A 22,522-nucleotide genomic window follows, 5' to 3' on the forward strand; every position below is an offset into this window, starting at 1 on the left:
ATCTTACGTTATGTTTTGTCCTAACTTTTTCGTTCCTTATGCAGTAAATTTACAACCTTGTTATCGTTCATTATGTCCGGATACAAGAAGAATACGGTGCGCGAAAAATGTAAGAATACTTTTTAAAACTCCGTTTAAGAATTTTACTTATTAATTTTTTTTAATTCCGTTGTCTTGAAATTTTATTATATATTTTACGCAAAAATTAAATTAAATATATAATTAAAGTTTTCCGGCGCGTACTAGTCTACTACGCGATCTATGTTAACGCGCGCTCGACTGCCGCAGCGTCGAACCAGCCGAGTTCCGAACAAAGTACGATAGGAGACACATGCAAACGACATGCAGGATTTCGCGTACAGATCGCGGAAAGCAGATAACGAATCCTATCTCTAAGGAGAGTTCGTGAAGTGGAAAGCCTAAAATAATTAATCGTACTTAACGGTAGTGACTCGACGAGATTTAAAGCTGGTAAAACGCGTTCCGCTTCTTACGCGCCAGCGCGCCGGATTAAAGCAAAAATAAATAATACTATTTACGATGCAGGAAATTGCCATCCTACTTTAATAAGTAGGCATCAAAAGATGATTGTTAATCAAGGAATCAAATTACCAGTAAGAATATCTTTACGATCTCACGCGTCCACGTACGATGCCGTAATTGTAGAGGTATTCTAATTCGCGTTGCACAGTACTCAGCAACGTAGAATTCGGTATTCATAAGCGCTGGTAATTTGACAGGAACTGAAAGGCTCATGTATTTTGCATTGTGATAAATACATATATTAGCATGAGTATTCTAACCAGCGCAAATTCTAGAATTAAAAGCGCGTTCAAGTAACTGCAATTGATTTTCAATAACGTAAATTAGTGGTCGATTCGTGGCTGTAGGTCGGTACAAAACTACGATTACGGACGAGGGAGAAAAGGGGATGCGGCCCTGAAAGCTTGAATGACGCCAAGACCACGCAGGATGAGTTTTCTTGCTCGGTGGACACCTTTTTCTTGCGCCGATTGTGTGCTACGTGGTCGTCGCGGTACAAATAGCGTATGATTGAGTGAACGCCGCGAGGGATTTTTCCGGCGTAGGAATGGCGGAGTGAGTTTCGAAGTGTGCGACGCGACGAGGGGTGGAAATGGTGGAGGGAACATAGACATTTAGTTGTACTGAGAGGGTAAGGCGCCTCGTGTAGCCTCGCGGGTGAGTAACAATCCCTGAAACGACGTTGCAGAAAAAACAGACGTATCCTTTCTTTTTTTTTTTTTTTTCTAATAATAATTTTCCTGACGTGAGCTATTTAATTCTAGAAAAAAAAAGAATTATTACTAAAAATATTTAATAATTAAGTAGTAAAAATAAAATAATTAAATCAGTTAAAAACATCCCGGTTTGGAAACTGAACTGAAATTCTAAGGTATATCATCGGGAGCTTTATTCGCTCTTTTCCATTTCGAGACAAACGAAATCATCGACAGTCGGCGGGGTCGATCAAGTAGACGTAACCCCTGAACTCGTCTCACCGATCTCCTTCTCTATCTTTCTATTTTTTTTTTTTTTTTTCGTTCTTCCTCCTTCGTTCTTTACCGTCAGTAAAAACGGAAACGGAGGGCATGGCGGTTCCTGGTTTATCCGACCGGCGTTTCTGCTCGCATATCGCGGTCTCCTATCGTATCGATATGACTTCCCCGAGGGTCCCTCGAAGTAAAATCATTAGTAATGCCATTGTGTTGCCCTCCATCCTCAGCCATTCTCGTTCCCCGGGATAACCGATGCTCGACATGCCCGCGGCCCTTTTTTGCAAAATTCGAACGATAAAAGGCAAAAAAGGGGGGGGATCGATTGTCCAATCATTGTTAACTTATCTCATAATTGCAAGAGACTGCTCTCTCGCTACACCTATTCTAAATTAATTCGACGTATAAAAATAACACGGAGTTCGTGGACGTTGCTTTACAATTTATTCTCACGCGGTTATATAAGCCGTAACGTTTTGATAATTGCGAGAGTATCGGCGATAACACGCTAAAAGGGTACATTTATATACGACGAACTAATAATTCCTGTATAATCCCTGTAATTTGTTTCGCAAATTGACGAAGAGTCTCGCGTGTCATAAAGTAGAATAATATCCCCCAAATGACTCGGCGATATTTTATATCGATCAAAATAGCCTTCATCGGGTACTCAGTATTGCACGCATGGCCTAAAACGTTTCGAGCGGAAATTTTTCACTTTGATTCCAGTATTTATCGGCACTCGTTACGATCACTGTAATCGACATGCAATTAGCTCGAGCAGATTAATACCGCTCGAATACTGGTAATGGGTACTTTGCCGATATGTATGTAAGTGTGCATTTCGCGCACCAATGTATGTGTATACCGATTATGAAAGAGATACTAAGGGCCGTCTGTTGCACAACAGGAAGAAGAGAACGAAAAATAGTCTATGGCCATTCAATATTTTATAAAAATTGTATTAAAAATACTGGGAATATATTTCTATTTTAATGAAATAAAAAAAAATAAAAAAAAATAAAATAAAATAAAATTTTAAAAAATGTAAAATTTCAATTAGTATAATATATAAAACACATACTTTTATTATAATATATTTTTTGTTAACGAGACGAGAGATGGCAAGATCGAGAAATAATTTTGCGCCGCGAATATACGCGACTGTTGTCGATTTATATATCACAAATCGCGAATTATCGTGAGGAAAAAATCAGCAAAATCGGAATTACGAATAAACGATACTGTCTCGCGATCGGTGATCCGGCGCGTATTCTAGACTCGCTATAGGACATTCTGCAGCTCAGCGTCTCCATTCGAGACGACGAGGAGATACGACGCCCATTCGATATTTCGCGATATATAATATAGATACACGCGCGCGATATTCCGCCCGTATACGTACGACGTATCGATACAGAACGGTAGCGGATAGGTGGAAAGGTACGAGGGGGGGAATATGATGCGCTCCTATCCAGATATGTGAACGACGCAGATATAATACAGGTACCTACCTATATACGGGATGCCCGAGTCCGGGGATTCTCTGCCGCGGACGTCTGCTTCACGATAAGATACGGTGCGCAGCTCCGGTCGAGATCTCTCGGTTTTGCAGAAAATTCGCGGACCCCCCTTTATCGGGTTTTCCTGATAGCGTTTCCTTTTTTCCTTACGGCTGGCGGCGCGAGGAGGCAGGACGAATCGGGCGCGGGGTAGGAAAAAAAAAAAAAAGAAGTTGAAGTCCACGCCGGGAGTGGATATCGACATTTGGTTCCGTATAAACGGCTCGAATCAGATTAGAAGCCCGATCGCTGGATGCCGGCAGCGACTTCGATATAATCAAAACGAATTTTCGACGATTCTCTTGATAGTTACGACGTAATAACTGTCGCTGGCATAAGTTGTCTCAAGTATCAAGGACTTATAAGGCTGATGTTGAGAAAAATTGTAGAAAAGTCCTGGAAATTTTCGACAGACCTCGCCGATGACGACGGTAATTGTTGATGACGTAAACGCGCGACAAAAGATTGATCCGCTAATTTTATTAATTTATTTTGTCACTTATATTTGACCTGTAGAAGTTACTTCGCGATGTAAATCAGATTTGCGAAGGACTGCGTCTGTTTTTCCAGCGTACTTTATCGTAAGCTTTGTCCACGGGGTAAACCATAAAAAAAATAAAAAAGGATTGACGGAATTTAAACGTTCTGTGAGAGATTAGATACCGCTTGCATCCTGCAGGGCGTCCATCGGCCCTTCGACAACGGACGTTGAACAAAACAGCAATCAATAAAGACGAAGTTAGTATCCGTACGGCGGATTCCTTCAATCAAATTAGGAACATCAAAGTACCCAGCAATGCGAAGGAAGAGGACGAAAGGACGAAAAGGTGGACGAGAGATCTTGTGCAGGGTGGAGGTCGACATTCCTTGGAGGGTGGCTGCGAGGAATTAGCCTCTATCTCTAGAATCCGAACCCCCGAGACAAAGAGCCGTCCCCTCCGTCTCCTCGTCTTGCCAACCCCCCGGCTCTCTTCGTCATCTTTCTCAGCTCGTGTACCCGAGAATCTTTGTGCCTCCTGATATCAGCCCGCTTAAAGAATTGTCTTGGGCGTGGCCATCGAATCGAGTTCCAATAATTTACCATTGAAATGGTAAGCCGGCCTACGAGATAAGACGTTCTCTAGCGATGCGAATTTTATTATACAAAAGAAAAATATTACACATTTACGCGATTGATTTCGTACTAAAAAAAAAAAAAAAAATTCTACAGATTTTAGATCACTTCAACGTTTGTATGCCTCATTAACGCATATCCGAATAATACAACGTGAGATATAAAATTTGCATTGAAACGCGTTCGAGAAAATTGGAAAGCCCTGTTAAAGTTAATGAGCGATGCAGGAAAATTCACGTTATACATTTTCGCGATAAGTTTCTTTCGCAGAAAATTTGCACACTCGTCATTATGGAGTCCACAACAATCAGAATGAAAAACTCCCGGTCTGTTTGATGTCTCAGCACGCGCACGGTGCGTAGCAGGTTGATGAGCCGCGAGTCACGCGCACGTAAAATTCTGGCGAACCGCCGGCGTTTTCCGCGCGATATGTGGCGCGTATCGTTCTTGCACATTTATTTATTGTAATGCCACGATTTCCCGCACGCCGCAGGCGAATGAAAACCGCCGTACAGAAACAGCCGACGAGCGCTGTCTATAATAAAGTTTAGCTGCGAAACCACATGTAGTAAAAGTAGATTAATAACAGTAATAGGTAGAGTAAACAATTGCGCGGCTTTAACGATGGTAATACGAACAACGGTGGCGGTGGAAATAATAGCAGTTATAATTAATACGTCAGGAACATTGTACAGTGCCATACGAATTTTTACGAAATGGAAATGTCGATTGGATTTATCAAACGATCGACGGGCAACGCGATTGTAAAGTCGCGGCGTTTTCTAAGCGACGTTGAAGAATAAGTGTATCGCCGTATTAATTAAGTACGACGGTATTTAAACGCGTAACGACGGCAATAAAATGAGGAAGCAATTTTCTGAAATCTCTTAGATAACGCGAAATGAAGCATCTCGGAAATCCCTCGTTCGAAAGCGAACACTTGGAGAGGGAGTCTTAACCCGCAACCGGGCAAATCTCCCTCGATCACTGTTCTATCGCGCTCAGCGGACGCGGCTAGTCTTCTCGAGGACATCGCCATCGTAGGAAGCTCCCGATCGTGCGATCGGAAGTTCCAAAAATCGTGTAAACGAGCGCTCGTGGCTGCGATCCCGAATGGAATGTCGTTGCGCCGGGAGGGTGAAAAGATTTGACGCGTAGACAATGGCCGTTGCATCTTCGAGCGATACGACTAGGAGAGGGAGTGTACCGAGGGGGTCCTGGTGGTTGCGGAGATGGGGTGATGGCAGAAAGGAAGGGGCAAGAGGGGAAAAGAGCTTGCGCAAGCGCTCCCAGGAAAGTGGCGGCATAAGCGGTCGCACGGGAGAAACCACCCCGGCGGTAGCGCGACTGGTGAGCTCGAGACGGACGTCTAAGAGTAAGAGAGAAAAAGGGTGGCGGAGGGTGGCAACGAAAAGCGGGGGAGGGGAACGTGTAGGGGGATGTAAATGCCCCTTGATGTATCGGATCGATGCGGCAGCATCCAGACATCCCCCGCCTTACTACGCGACCTAAAAACGTTCTCCGAGGCGAGGAATGAGTTACAGCTATCCTTTTCCTTTCACTGTAATTTCGTGCGGGCCGAGTCTTATTTGGTTACGAGAAATTCAAGATCGTCCTTAAGAGTCGCTAAAATATATAATGAGGAAGTCAAGCACGCCGATTTGTCTCAATTTTTTTTTCTTTTTGTAACTCGAGTAGGTGCTGGGAGAATTAAAAAAAATATTTTAAAAAATTTAATTTCTATTCGTATATGATTGAGGAAAAAATAGGATTAACGTTTATAGTTTTAATTAATTGCACGTAGACTATATTTAAAATCGTCCGCAATTATTTTCTGTTTCTCATTATCAGAAATTATCAGACGCGTACGATCTGCGCCCGCCTAAACGGTCGTCGGCGGCGTCGCGCACGGGACTTGTAATAACCACGTTTAAGCCAGCGATGATACTGCCGGGTATCGTTAGAGAAAGTTCTCATCGCAGTTTCGAGATTTCCTCGTTTGCCGAACTTTTTTCGAGCCGAATCTCCGACAAGCGCCGCCGGTCCCATCTCGCCGCGCCGGCAGTACATAGCCGAGGCCACATACACGCGGTACAGTCTTGGCCTGTACGTCTCGGGGCAAGTTTACGGATAGATACATTTTCTGCGAGCCAGAAGCGCGACGGCAAGCGAAGTTACTCGGAATTGCGGGTGGAGGCGACGATGTTCGTGCTTTTACTTGCCGGCAACTTTTCTGCGACCGGAGGGACGGTTCTCTCGCGCAAAAGCTCCCTGGTACACCATCGGCGGGAACCGACGTATGCTATTAATGAACATGTGTGAACCCACCATCTTGCGCACCGTGCGGCAGTTTTCACGGTACTTCCCGGATGACTTTTAGGTTTACGATTCGCTCCTTACCTTACAACGTGCCGCCCGTTCTCGTGGATCTTTCCGAAATTATTTCGTTACATGAGGGGGCTTTTCTATATATTATGCTTCAAGTTACCGCGATAGAATTAAATACGTTTCAGGCACATAAATATTTCAGAAGATATAAAAGAGAAAATTAATGTTTCTATTATTCTTGCGAGAAAATCATTCATTAATAATAATAAGTTATAAAATATTATTTCGCGTGGATGCCGTAGCTAGAGGTATATGTTACGGGAACTCTATCGCGATCAGATACATTCGAGATATCTCTACGGAGCAATTTACTCGCCAAGTGGATGGGGGCTACGTTATTCAGTCCGCGTTTCATTCGGGTCAATTATTTGTTCCGTCGCGCGTTATCAAGACGGAATTAAAAAGCACAATCGTGCCACGTGCCGCGGTTCTGTCCCACCGCTGAGACGACGCCGCGAGTCCTCGATCGCGCGCGCACTTTCCGATCCTCGCGCTCACCATGCAGATCCGCGTTTATTGATAACGTTGACGTTGAACGCAATAAAGCAGCGGTAATTGCCGAGTTAACTTATGGCTACGTATGCTCATTAGCACCCGGCGATGCGGCTACTTTAATTAGCAAGTCGAAGGTGCCCCGCCGCGCGCACGTTCCATATAAAAGTCGGCCTTAATGGATGGCCGCGATAGCGTTTAGCAGATGCATTTTCATACGGCCGCCGGCAGCGACGTGCTCACATCCGGATGAGCGTCTGCAGCCGAGCTAAAGACGCGAACGGTACCACTTGGGCGCGAAACGGCGCCCGCGGTAAAAAAGAGAAGGCGATTTTATCGAGTCCTGAAACACACATTACCGTAGACCGTTTGTTTTCCGGTAATTAGGGGAAAATCCGAGCTTACCGGATACAACCGCGTAAAATGGAAAATAATTACCGCGGTAAATATTAAATGCCGTTTAAATACGCCATTCGCTACGTTCGGTGTATTACCGCACCGTCACTTCATGCATGTATTCCGTAAGATATGCAGCATGAAGATCGGCGTAAGCCGTGTTCTTTAAACTGAATCGAGTATTTAACAGTAGTTTTATAATGGTTCTATGAATTTTTAACTACGTCAAAATTTATTCGAAACGCTACAATTCTTTTTCTTTTTTTTTTTTCTCAGAACTTTAAATAAACTTCTAGCTTACAAATTATATTTCTTATCTATCGATTCGTATCTAATCTCGTCGAAGTCTCATTTGAGTGGAAATTATTTGGACGTTGCTTTTTTGTTCCGCCATCGGTGGCGATCGCATATGAATTGCAAGTTGAGGATTTCCTGGCGGAAAATTAAAAATGCACAAGAGCAGATAAGACGGATCCTACGCGCGCACCGGCAATAAACGGGAATAAAAGCGAAGTAAAATCATATATAACCTGATATATACGCGTGCGGTAATATGCATCCGCTGCTAATGCATTTTTATGCGGGTATAATTCACTCGTGCTCGAAGAAAATGTAACTTGATGAGGGATAAGAGCGCGCCGTAATATGCAAACGGCGAAAAACAATATTGCACGTTAATAGACACGTCCGCTTATAATTATTTACGATTAGACGAGATACCGCCGGTAGCTCAGAGCAATAATTTCGTCGAAATCTTAGCTGCCTTATCGATGTGTAATCGAACCGCGATCTCTCATTCAGCGCATCAGAAAAGAGCGGCGCGCAATTGCGGAAAATTAAAGGGAAATGCGGCAGATAGACGATCTCGATTATGCCGGTGCTAAATATAGCAGCAGACCGCGCCAAAGATTAATTAGCGCGTATGCCAACATTCTTCGCGTTGGTGCAAAAAAGAGAGAGAAAGAGAGAGAGAAAAAATAAAAAAAAAATTTGCGTATTTTCGCGCAGCAACGCCTATGAAATTCCCGCGCTACCTTTAGGACGGCCAACAGCACATCTGATAAATTCTCTTTATTTCAAGATACGATCTTAAAGACAAGAGGAATTGATAAGTTCTCATTAAAAGCGAATATTTAAATCTTTAATACGGAAGTGTATCTGTAGCAGGTGACACGTATAATTTCTCATTCTAAAGAGACGATGTTATCGCACGTTCCGTAATTAAAATATGCAATTTATTTAAAAATGGATTAAATGAAAGTTTTTTAGAAACAAGAAAATAATTTAGATAATTATCTTGTTAACTATCGTATCTTTTAATCTCCGAGCGTGTGCTTTGATAGGAAAAATGAAAAGAGCCGGAAACAGATACACGCTGCATTTGCGGCTGATAAGAAGCACTTGTAACACATTCGAGAATCTTAAGTGGGTGAAACCATCCCCCGTTTTCGCTCACGCGATCTTTCAATTAGCATCAGCATCCCTGGTGTTCGCGAAGATTGCTAAAGCATCTGTTGCGAACACGCGAGACAAATTGTGAAAATAAACGGTGAAATATGTAGCAGTTAAAATTGTGTGACTGCGAATATACAACCACATGTATTAATAACATTTAAAAAGAACTTTGCTACGTGTAAAATTTTTTTTTCTTTTTTAATTATTCCCAAAACTTTCTATCATTCCTTTAATAATTTTTTTTCTCTCGGTAAAGCGTCGAGATAAACGTTTTCGTACGAGGGAACCGCGCGTTATCGTTTCAATGCAAACCATCTAACGAACCATTGATTCATTCCGCTCCCACAGCATTCATCCTAAACGGATTTGGCTTCATTAACCACCCGTGGACCCACCCTTGTTGCAACCCTCACAATTTTCCTCGACGTAGCCGGGCACGGTGTCCTCTCGCGTCGTAACTATGGCAACAATACCAACGGCAGCCGGGATTAGAACTGAAATGCGAGGAAACGTCGCGATCTCGAAAGCGTCTAACGCTTAATCGATAAAGTTAATTTTAATAATTTTCGTTTGGCGATTAGATAATTAGTTGACTTATATAAAAAAATATGCACCGCCGATGAAAACATTCCCTTTGCGAGAGTAATTTAATTTAATATTTTAACACGGATTTGCCCACGGTAAACTACTGATTGGTGTACATAAGACACGTGTGAATCACGCCTTTTAGTGGGAGCCGACCAATCGAGGTTCTTGGAAGAGACTCCCTTTACATTTAAAATTACAAAAGGGAAGGGTGCGATTCACCCTTCAAGAGGGTCGCGCGTGCACATGCGCGAGGCGTATGTAAAATCGGAGGGTCCCCGCCGGCCAATAAGCTCGCTCGAGAATCTAAAGGGTTGCGAGGGTTGAAACTCGCATAGTTTGTATAAGATCTGTTTTAAATAAGTATTATAGAATTTTATAAATAAATTTACTCAAGCTTAATTCGCGCGCGTAACAAGACGCGCGGTTAAACAACTGCGGATTACTTTTTAACCCCGTTCGAGAAAGGGCGAAGACCCTTTCGTAAAGGGTTGCACACGCACATGCGCGGCACGCATGCAAAACGGACAGGACGGGGTGAGGCAGCCAATGACGTGGCTTTAAAGTTAATTCCAGTCCGTCCCTCGTCGACCATCGCAACCACTCTGGAATAAGGCCGATCCGGAAGGCTCACCCTTATCGGGAGGGAGCAGGCAGTGGGACTTAAAAAATGATCCATCGCTACCACCAATCACGCGGCGGGTGGTGGCGAGTCCCTCTCTGATTGAGACGAGCTTGCAACGCGCGTCTAGAAAACGATCTGCCCGGCGCGGAACCGCGGGGAGAGAAAAGTGTTAGCCATAAAGCACGACCATATATCAGCCTGAGAAATATTATCGTGCGCGCAGTCGATACTGCGTGCTCTGTGCGTCTCGCAAAAAAAAAAGGAAAAAAAAAGAAAAGAAAAAAAAAAATCTTACTTGCAGCTACTTGCCCCGCCGACTTCGATGGTTCCGCTTACAAATTTGTATTCGAAGTTTGGCTCGCAACACTCGGTGCTCTCACCGTACGCGGATAGATTAGTGAAATAAGCGCGGGAGCACAAACAGTGTGGTTTCGTCGTACAAGATCTGCCGGAGCGGCCGATAAGCCGATATCCCATGGCCACTTTGGTACCGATGGGTCTCGGGCACGAAAAACGAAACATTCCTTTATCTGAGAAACTTAAAGCTCCGTCCTAAAGTAAAGTTCAAAGTTCCTTCCCTATAAAATTCTCTTAGAATCAGATATTTATCAATCCTGACGAAGCGAATATACTTTTTTAATTATAAACTTTGATAAAATTGAATAAAAATCGAAATAAAATCCAAAGATTTTTCAATGAAGAAATAGCGAAGTGTAGCATTTGTAAATAACATATTTTTATCGATATAAATTATATATACGATGTATAAAAATGAGATGAAAGAGTTTCAAAGATCAAGGGGAAGAATGGTGGCACATCGATGATGTATAAATGGTTCCCATTTTCAGGCGTGTATATTCGTCAGAAATAAAAACGTCATTAACGTCGTCGACGACGAGGGCGCGACGAGGAGGAGGCCCACACGACGGCAAACGGAAGGCAAAGCGAGCAACAAAATAAAAGCTACTGCGGAGCCGGCTGGCGTTATAGACATACTCGCGCGCCTCCGTCCTCTCGCCACCCCCGCGTTTACTCGCTGCGGGGTAGTTGGCGTCCATTCCTTCTTTCTTTTAATCTTACTTTTCCCGCAAACGGGCAGCCAGGCGTTAATTCAACGGCATTGATTGCCACACGGCAATCCCCCACCGATTCTGTGCGAACGACCGAGAAAAAGAAAGGAGAAGGGCGAGGGGAAGAGGAGGAGAACGAGAGGGTGAGATCACCCCTCCGCTCCTTGCTCTTCCCGTGCCTGGTAAGGAGCGACGCTTCTCCCTTCCCTTCACCACGTCTTCTTCGATCCCTCGCAGCGCTCATTTCCTCGACTGCATTCTCTTACTCGGGTACCCGACCGCTCTTTTGAATCACGACATGAACGTTCATTCTTATGTCCTCGATCATCTTGATACTCGCGCTAAAAATTCGACGACGGTGTATTCGCGAAATCGCGTTCTTATAATGCCGCTGGGTAACTCGTCTACAAGTTATAGCTTATTTTCTACTTTTGCTCGCTCCAGTTTCCCGTATGTTTATTAATCGTTTTATTCGTTTTTAAATAAGCGTACATTTTTTTACAAACCGTGAACACAGGTACGAAGCGGCGGGTGTTAAGACCTTGGTAATGTACGAGGTGCGGATAGTTTGCTAGGTGGTTTTAATATCACGCGTAATAAGGATATGAGCGGCGACTTTATGACGGTCGTGCCTGGCGCTCTCGTTCGATGCAAACGATCGAGATAAATGGTCCAAAGGGTGTGGACTCGAGATGGACGAGAGTGTCCCTGGGGTTGCCGGCGGGAACATCGGGGGGGAAGATACAAAGAGGGAGGAAGAGACGACGGGAGAAGCTAGGGGTCGAGTGCCCGGGGTCAATCTATAATAAAGCTGGCGTTATCTCGACCGGCTAGCGTGAACGAAGGCTAGAGGCTCGTAAAAAAAAAGGGAGAATGCTGCTTAAGAACGGATTACGGGAATGAAATCGGAGAACCGATGTTCGCAGTCGAAGTATCCTGCACCGTCAACGTCGAGGGACGCTCGCGCCACGATTGGAAGTAAAGGCAGCGCGCATTACTGTAAACGAAGGGAAAATGGAAATACGAGACACCCTATTATATATTTGACGTGTAATATTATGCATTTAACCGTCCACGAACATATTCCCTTGCATATTCGTGTACACTTTTCACCGCGGACTGCTTTTATTTGTTATACTTCTACTTATATTTTGTATATCAGTTACGTAAATCGAAGCGTAAAGAAACACGCGTAAAAAAAGTAGTAACAAAAGATTCTTACATGACGACTTTTCCGTCGGACTTGTCCGTAGTCATCGTTATTCCGCGCGATTAAGTGCAGTTGTTAGCAATAAGTAGTTGAGCACATTCGCCGGACGTTGAAGATATCAAGAAGGGGGAGGGGAAAAGAAAAACGAGAAAATCTCGCAAAATGTGCACGCGAAATAGGTCGTGGCCGCGGGAAGCGCGAAATATTTTTTTTTCTTTTTATAAAATACTTTGACATAAAGTTTGATTTTAATCTCGCGGAATAAAACACTCGAGGATAATTTCTGCAATTATGAATCAATAATTGCACGCAGCGCGCATAATCTAATCGTCAGGGCGAAACGGAAATTACACGTTTATTTCTTGCAGGGCGCGGTGCAACCCCTCGTAAGAATAGAAGACTTCCACGGACATATCAGATCCATTATAACGTTACGCGGAAGAATCACCTGTCTGCCTACCTGTTACTCGAGCTAACGCGCGTGAAACTCATTATAATGCATAAGGGGCGCGCTGACTAACCCTTTATGCTAATACCGCCGAGGTAGTGTTACAGTGGGGTGATTTTTATCGCGTATTTTAAGGCTCATTTACCTAATGAGCCACACAATATGCGCGTTTAGGGTACCATTTGCGCTTGAAAATAGCCACTATAACATCGTGACACGCGATGACAATTCTCTCATTAAGTTATATATTCCGCCGCTATTATATACATTAAATCCTCTCGTTTACACATAATATAATATTATTTTACCATACAATACGTAATAGCGGTATTAATAAAGCGTGGCCAGAATCGCGCTTATCTCTCTTGTGTATTTAAATTATATATTCAATTATCTCCCGTCGATTTTTACGAGGGCCGTAACATCGAGCTCGAAGTGTGTACTTTGAATTTACCATGCGCGTCCGAACTTAAATCCGCGCTTTTATACCGCATAATAAATTTAATGTTTAAAAACTTTACCTTCGCGAGTTCGAGAGACGGAACGCCGACGTGAAATTCTCCTTCGTGATAGTCGACCGTAATTTCAGTTATTACAGTTATACTTCGGCACATGCCGTCCTGTGTGCTTCTTGCGGAATCCATAATAACCGAGCCCCCCTCCCCTCCCCTCTCCGCCCCCGTAGCAAACAATACAAAAATTATGTTCACGAGAGTTCCGCAGGAGTTTTGCAATCTTTCGCTGTAGTTTCATCTCGAAGCGTGTCGAGTGCCCGCCATTTATTCGAGACACATGACGAGCGGTTGCACGAGTATATTGGTCAAGCGTACATATACACGTAACGTACAACCGTGCCCGACTAGCTGTGTGCGTACAAGACTGTAAAAATATATCTCGAACTTGCCGCCCGGTAACTTTCTCGATTTAGAAATGATTTGCGAGCGTCGGGAAGAAGCGGCAATTTCTTTGTATCAATAGCCGGGATGCCGGGCGTTCGTTGGCCGCTTATTAGTTTTTAATCCGCTCACGTTTTTGCATTCTATCGATAACCTTTCGGGTAACCGTGAAAACGTCTTAGTTATTGCATTTCTTTAACACGAGCATCGATATTAATCCGTCTTGATTAAACTTGCGATACTTTAGCAAACGGTGCGATAGAAAAGAAAGAAGTATCGTCGTATTAATTATTTAAAATTAACGGGGAAAGCGAGATACGCGAGAAAATTTTTTTTATTTTTTATCGCTTAATAATACCACGCATTTAGGTCTATCCGGATGGGTTTAGACGTATACAGACCCTCGGCGCAATTCCGTCATAAAGAGTCCTCCCTCGCACCCCTTATCGTAACCGGAGTTCCTGTGATCTCGCGCCCTCGAGGAGGTTTCTTTTAATTAAACTGCTCCCACCTTCTCGCCTAGTTATCCTGCCTTTTCCGGCGAAAAAAAAAAGAAAAAAAAGAAAAAAACGGGATTCTCGAGAGACATAACAACGACAGGAACGCGTTATCAGTGCTCACCAGCGATCCAAGCGTTTCCCCCTTACGGTCAGTTTTCATCCCTTCTGACGCAGATCGGAGCCTGGCTTTGTTAAAACTCCCGGGCTGTTAACGACGAGACACATCCCATCGCGTCGGGATGTAATAACGTAATGACGTGCGCTTGAAAATTGCGGGAGATGAAAAGGGATGTCGTCGGTCCCGAGTAAAATTTTATTTTTGCAAAATGACAGGCCCTCCTATATCGATCCGCTTCCGATCCGATGCGCGAGGTCTGATAAGCGAGGCTGACTCACGTTTCACGGTGGAAATGAAAGGGATCAAACGCGACGATATAGATGAGGACAAAGTTACGAAGCCGGGTGTCATGCCGCGCGCTCATAATCCCGAGCAATGTTTCGCCGCACCTTTGTGCTCTCGCTTTCTTTCTTTCCTCTCCTAAGCGAAATTACTTATAATATCTGTCAGCGGACAGACGCGGCCGATGGTGCCGTTACTATCGTGCTGCAACAATCCCTTGGAGAAATGCCCTCTTTATTATCTATCAAAAGCAATCTACTGAACGCTTTCCTCTCCGGTTATTTTTTTTTTTTTTTTCCTCCCTTTTTTCGTTTTCTGTTTGTCGTTTCTTATGTTTTCTCTCCCTCGTTTTCGCCTCGGGTTTAAAATCCGAGACTTATTCTAAATCGAGCCATGCTTTCATTACAATTCGCTTAAACTATCGCCGGCGAGCGATTCCTACGGAGATAGCTTTCTGTTCGCGGGACAATTAATCGTTTTTTTGTGCACGACGTACGTTATTTTTTACGGACAGTTTTATTGTTTCGTCAAACATTAACAGTGGTTCGTTATCCGAGTATGTAGTAAAAAGAGAAGTAGGCTTTCATATATTAGTATTAATGTTGCGTAATTTGCGCAATTAAGCGTAATTGAGCCTCGCGATGCAGTTCTCGGTTTCGTGACGGGTATGTAAAAAGACTGCGGCGTTGAAACGCGATTGGTTTTAACTGCGGCAAATCTTTCCGCGCCATAATACGGGCAATCGACAAAGAAATCGGACCATATCGGACCGCTCGGCGTGCGGCTCGGCGAGTTGACGGCTTTTCAGGTCCACTAGGAATGCCTCGAACGTCCCGGCGTATAAACCGGCCGGCTAATTTAGACCGACTGTCCCGTGAAATTACCGGGGCTCGCGAGTAATGAGAGGGTGAATGGTGAGGGGATAGGCCAACCCTTGGACAGTGGCCGGCTAATCACGGCCCGCTCGTTAGCGAATTGAATGCGCCCGCCAGTCGTATCGGCGGGTAGAAAGTCAAAGAGAGTTCTTTTCTGCTTTAAAAAGAGAACAGCCCCGGCCATCGCTGCGGTTCGTCTCGCAAAACTCAGCACGTTCGCAAACGCCATCACGATAGCGAATCTCCCAGGAACAGAACTGAAACAATTTTATTTCGCGGAATTCTCGACTGGCGTCTGCGGTGCAACAATGGTGACGGCACGTCTCATTATATCGGGGGCAAAAATAATTTACACGGAACGTCACTTCGTATACGATTGATAAAAAGATAACCGAGTAGGAAACTTCGTTAAAATACCTAATTTATTTTATATATTATATTATTCGAAAGTCCTTTTTTTTTTATTATTATTATTTCGACGTCCTGCAGTTGAGATTGTCAAACATGAAGAATACATTATTCGAAAAAAAAAAGAACGACGCGAAAGATATTTAAATAGGTATATCTCTTCTCGCTTAATGACGTATTGTTTCTCACTAATCGAAAATTTGAGCAAGTCCCCACAGTAAATACCGCGGGATTTACGGAGAAATTGTACAATGCATCGATTGTCGCTAACTTAATGGACACCCTATATTTGCTCATTAACGAACCCTCTGTCGCGAATCCGGAGCGCTTCCACCAACACGAAGGCAACGCTGACAGACGAGAAAGACGCTGAGGAGAGTAAGGAGAAGACGGTGAATCCAGACGGTAGATGGAGATGGGAAGTAGAAAAGGAAGAAGAAGAAAGACGGGTCCCTCGTTACAACTTCTGTGAGGAGAGAAGCAATACGTCCAGCTTTCTAGCGACACAAATTACGTTTTCGAAACTAGCAAGCAGTCGTAAAATATCGCTGGCGGCGTTTTAAATCGGTTCAATGGGAAAACGAGTTACTGCACTAATTAATCTGCGCAACTATTAATCATTTTAAATAAATATATATATATATATATATATATATATCTCAATAATCGATGCGATCTAAAATTTGAAACTTTCCTCGTCAAAGTGTTTAGTGCCGAATTGTTAAAGACAGTAAATATTCGCTGTTACGTTAACGTATTATTGTTTCAGCGACAAAGTTAAATTCCGTATTTCCGTTCGCCGCGGATAAATTCCTCCGACGATCTTGTGGGCAAGTTTTTGACGGTGCGAAACGTCGTTTCTCGGTAACGTGTAAGGTTCGGTATTCAATTAACAAAGAATCAATCAACGACGCTGCTCGAATTACAGTAGCAGTTGGAAGAAAGGAAATACAGAAGTTGATAATTTAAATTCTTCGATCAAAAATATTCCAGGCGCCTGTGCAAATTATATATACACATAACGTATTTAATAGAAATGTATAGTTGCATGTAAATCGATATAATCTTCAAAGTTTCGTCCCTTGTCTGCGGGGGAGGGGAGGAGCAAACATGTGCCGTTAAGAAAAAGGCGATGGAAAAAAAAAAAGAAAAAAAAAATCCGCACAAAGCTCGATCTCGTTGCGACAGTTTGGAATTGATACAAAAGAGTTTCTGGCCCGGGCTCCTCCTCGCGCTTTTCTCGTTTTCCACGCGGGGTGAAACAGTAACGTTTAAAGCGCCAGGCGGCAACCGGCGCTCCCTCCGCTGGGAGGACTCCGGGCGGATGAGGACCTCGCCAAATATTTGGTTAGTCTTTGATGGGCTTCGGGAAAGGACAAGGACTGCACCGGCGGCGTGGCCACGAGAGGAGGATCCGCGTAGAAGAAACGAAAAGGCACGGAATGGAAAAGAGGGGGAGGAAGATCCGAAAAGGGGGATGAGGAAAGAGGATAGAGGAGATGGAGGCGCGTGCTAAGGTCCACGAACGTAGCGGCGGATCAGCCGTAAGAGCTGGAGAATGCCGGGCATTTTTATTGGTTCCAGCTTTGGCTCTCCTTGAAACTCGGGAAGCCGATCAGCCGGACAGAAGGATCGTCGAATCTGATCTCATATGTGCCTATATTCCTTTTCCCCTCAGCGGTCCCCGCGCGGTAAAAGAAGATTTTGGGGTCGCGCGTTTATCGACGATTTCGTCGCATAGTATTTAAATGTTTAAAATAACGGAGTCTTTATTTAATGTTTTACGAGAATAACCGGAGAGAATATCGAAAGGAAGCTTATCAGATTATGTTTAATGAAATATATAATAATATTGCATAATTTGTTCCTATCCTTGGGAGTTTTTTTTTTCTTTTTTTTTGTTATATTACATTAGTGCATTTTTGTTGGTTTATAAAATTTTCCGAAACTATATTTAATATCGTAAATCAAGCTGCACAATTTCAAGACCGTGGGATGGATTGCGCTGGAACTTTTACAATCAAGTTCCGACTGGCCACCGGGAGTATGGGAAAACTTCATTCGCGATACACATTTTCGCGATGTTCATTCGCGATGGCGAAGCATCGTGGACGCGATTCTATAAAAATACACGGTTTTACCTCGGAGGTATATCACCCCGCTGCCTATATTCCCACCGCCCGCTATCCCCCGCTGTACAATAACATCCCGCTCTTTCCGCTTTTGTATTTTGTAAGTCAATTCGAAACATGAATCGTATAATAATTCAACGGAGCTAAGGAAAACACGACGGATATTATTCGTCCCACCTAGTCCGCCCTTCGAGCGGACTCCATATTTATGGGAAACGCGGGGGTAGTTTGCGCAACGGTGGATCCTCGCATTTCGTGCGTACGTTTTATCGCTTTTAAAACATGGTCGCGGCTATTTTCACTGTAAACGTATCGGGACCGGCGGGGGAAAGTCCAAGAATTTAGAAATGAGGGTCAATCCAACGTAAAGAAAACTCGAGACCACCTCCGCGCTTTATTTCTAATTAAAACAAACGGCAGGAATACGTAACTTAATTGTCGATTACGCGGTAATAAATTAACGTTTCAACTTGACCGGGTATGGTTATCGGAAATACTTGTTCGAGGTGGCGTTAAAGAAATGTAAAATAAGGGAAAGTCCCTGGGTGAGAGTGCGGGCACGGCTCTCTTGATCTTTTGCCTAAAATTTTACCGCGGGCATGGAATAATGTATGTAGTTGGCCATAGAAGCGGACTAGTTGCAATTCCAATGAGAAAACTGAGTGCTATGTGAGCTTCGTATCTCGACGGATTTCTGTCTTCTCGCCTCTCATACATATTGTGATTACTTCTCAAGGAAGAGGAGAAAGCGCGAGGAGAGGAAGCACATATACGCTCACATTTACTAAAGAACGGTATAACGAAGATGCATGCTTCTCTACAAACATGGCTATAAAGGTGTAAGGAAAAAGAATTTGTAATTTAGAAAATATATATCTTTGCGTAGAAAAATTGTGGCGCGCGAGAGAGTTCGAAATGCCCAGGCGAACATATGTTGCGCCCCGTTTCTCTAATAAAATTGCTCGCGTATAATCTTTAATCTTTAGCAAAACGAAAGTTTTGAGAATGAATAGTCGTTTCAACTGGAGCGAGATTAAAGTAGAGTTTAAAAAAAAAAAGAAGAAAAAGAAAAAAAAAAAAAAGAAGCAGGTTTCGCGCCGTGATCGATCGGTGACGATAACGAATCGTTTCGTACGTACAGGCAACAACGATCTTATCGATGAAGTTTCCATTTCCGTTTGCTCTCTGCCGTTCGCGCGGCAGCCCGGTCCGTCAGTTCGAGTTTTCCCTATTCGCGTTTTCTCTAGCCTCGCCCGCGTCCTTCCCACCCCCTCCCTCTTTCCTATTCCATCTCGGCTCGCCCCGGCATCTCCTTCCTGGGCGCCGCTCGATATCCGGATGCTAAATAGCAGAGACATAATTCCGTGAGTGCGAGGGAAAATTGCTTTATCGCGCGGAATAATGGCCCGCATTCACGTGCAGCCCCTCATAAGTCTCTTCCCGGACACTTGCGCTTTTCGGAAATTGTACGCGACCGAGGCCCAGTCGCACCGCCCACGTATTCCCTTTTGCATTCGCTCGTCGCGCGAATGCGTTATTTCAAGCGGGAGCTAGATCGTGGCAATGCATCGGAAAGGAGGGTAAGCCGAACGGTCACGAATCGAACGTGACAGCTCCACCGCGAGCGCTACATCGTCGTTCTGACAAATACGGAAAATCAATACCTTCTCGGCCATAACACGTTGTTCTATCTACAATCGCGAATTATCAATCGTTGAAACTATTTGCGACATCGTTGAAGAATGACATTCAGATTTTTTTGCATATATGCGAATTTTTTTCATTAACATCGGAATATGTAATTTAAGTTTAATTAGATACAATTATGTGCAATATATTAATTGGAAATATCGTACGCGCATGCATATTTTCGCTCACTTGAAAGCATTATTCAATTAAAACAAAAGAGTTGTAAAATAGAAAGCTCGGAATTATTAATGACGCTCTATATCAGCAGCTGGTGTATTAAATTTTAATTTTTAATTCAAAGCGTCACAGGCAACCAAGGAAATAACGTTGTATTTTCGTAAATATAAAACAAATCTTGATATTAAAAATCTTGATTATTCAGTTAATCGTGTAATAAAATAAAAGCATGAGCTCATAAGCCGCCAGTTAATTTTAAAACTGACTTCAGGTATTAACCGATTCAAGTATCGTCATTAAGTTTTCATAAAAAATGTCTCAGCGATTTTCTAAAGTTAATACCAGTAACAATACATTGGCTTATACGCCATATAAGTCATATGACATATTTTATCCGGCTATTGCGCCGAAAGATATGTACCTGCAGACAATTTCTTTTGCGCTTGGGCCCGCGGCGAGAAAAATTGTTAAGAGAAATTTTCCTGACTTTAAGTGACGTTGATGTACGAGCGTAACCAAGAGAACGCCTGCAAGAATGTCAGATTCCTTTATTCCTCGCGAAAAGCACAGAAACCAACGCTCCAATAGCGAGTAGCGCGATTACGCAATTAAAAAGTATGAATTATTAAGCCGCGTGTAACTTTTGTACGTAACAAAATCGAGCGAAAGTCATACGAAACTTTCAAAAAGAATATAAAAAATAAAAACTGAGAAAGAGAGAGACCGTTCGTAGTGTGACAAATTTAACAGAACCGATATTAGTTGAATAATTATTTAATAATATTTAAATTATTAAATTATTATTTTTCTATTAAAAGAAAAAAAAAATTATTTTCTTATTTATTTCAGGTTTTAATAACACGCGGATAAAAATGAGATATATAGTGATTTATAATTATGTCGCTTTCATACGTGTGTCGGTTTGTTGCGACTCCGTCCGTGAGTCAGCTTTACGTGAACGCGCGACTTTTTATTCGCAAGGGGATGAAAGTCGTGTCGTGCGCGCCGAGTGCTTGTCGACGGGCTCTCTCTCTCTGAAAAGAGCGTAGCGGGGGTGTTGGCAAATACGTAGGACGCATTCAGATCAGCGTCGGCCGAGTGCCGGGGGAGAGTCCGTCGAACGGGAACGCCGGACGGAAAAGTAGAAAAGGTTTTTCGAAGCGCGTCAGCAAGAGACATCAGAGGCGAGAGGCCGCGCCATTTCCTCCAGTTGAATACAAATCAAATACGTGCGAATGTATCACACGTTGTTGCTTTGTACCTCGCAAAAATCAATGCCGGAGGGACGAAACTTTGTTTCGTCAAAGCAAAAGTTTCTTTTTTTTTTTTCTTCTTCTTTTTCTTTCAAGTCCTACAGTTTTTACGTAAACAATTAATGAACCCATTCGACTTCAAGCGGCGCCTCTTCATAAGTTTTTAATATGCGCAAAATACAAAATTGCATATTTCCGATTTATGTTATTAATTTATTTATTTATTTCATAATCGCGTGAGAAGAGGCGAGAGAGCTTTTCCGTCCCTTATTTTCGCGCTTTGGATAACGTTATATTTAAAAGATTACATATAAGGAGTCAAATGTTATAAATGTAACGATCTCGGAAGATTGTCGGAGCACGGCTGGGAAAGTAGAATAAATATTGATACACGTCAAAGGGAACGTCGCGTGTAAATGACATTCCGGGAGGATCGCAAAATGCAGCGCGGCGTAATACGCGAGACGGAAAATAGCGGCAATACTCTTGAGTGCCTCGGATGGTGGCCTGGGGGACCTGGGGGACCGCGGGATAAGGATTTGCTTCCGAAAAGGGAGAGAAACACTCGTGCGAATGCTACATACGGGAATGCATATGCAGGAAACATAGTCGATTTTAGGTACGTGTACGCCGGGCGCCTGCCAGGGCACTCGATACATAATCGAAATTGAAAATTGGATACATCAGATAAAACGTTTCTTATTTCCTTTCCTTTTCCTACTTCTATACCAATTTAAAAATGCTTTATTTTATTCAATTTTCTTTTTTCTTTTTTTCTTTTCTTTTATTCCCCTTTTTTTTTTAATTAAATAACTGGGTAATTAATTTAATATAAAATTGATGACGTCGAGGGAACTCTAAATACAACTATTGTGCAATAAATAAAAATTGTTAATTTTTTCAAACAACTAAGTATCAAAATTTTACATACTTGTTTTAAAAAAGTTATATGCGTACATATAAAATAAACTGATATTAAATGTTAAACGACAAGATGAATATTAATATCTTTTAAAAACCTCGCAATAATATATGGAAATGTATAATTCATTGGCATAATTATGCAGAAGAGAACTTTCAAGTTTAAATGCGCGATACTACAAGATGTTTATATTTAAAAAAAAAAAGCAACGTGGTTTCTAAATTTTTGTAAGACAGTAGTTTATTAGCACCGCAAAGACGAGAATTACTCCGAGGCTAAAGCGATCATGGTCGCTTATCGAACTTGAAATATCGTCAAACCGAGGGTGCCAAGATCGTCTCGACACACTGCTGGTCTTCGAGGGTCCCATAGTCCATCCCCTTAGATCAATAATACCATTTCTTTACCGGC

At 43.0% G+C, this 22,522-nt stretch overlaps 1 protein-coding gene across 1 annotated transcript in view; it reads right to left on the minus strand.

Moving 5' to 3' along the window:
* Positions 1-22,522, minus strand: part of LOC139107161 (zinc finger protein 90) — a 124,006-nt gene that overhangs the window by 16,431 nt on the left and 85,053 nt on the right. The gene's annotated exons all lie outside the window — the stretch shown is intronic.

Source organism: Cardiocondyla obscurior, linkage group LG12, assembly GCF_019399895.1.
Source record: "Cardiocondyla obscurior isolate alpha-2009 linkage group LG12, Cobs3.1, whole genome shotgun sequence".
Classification (NCBI taxonomy): Eukaryota; Metazoa; Arthropoda; class Insecta; order Hymenoptera; family Formicidae; genus Cardiocondyla; species Cardiocondyla obscurior.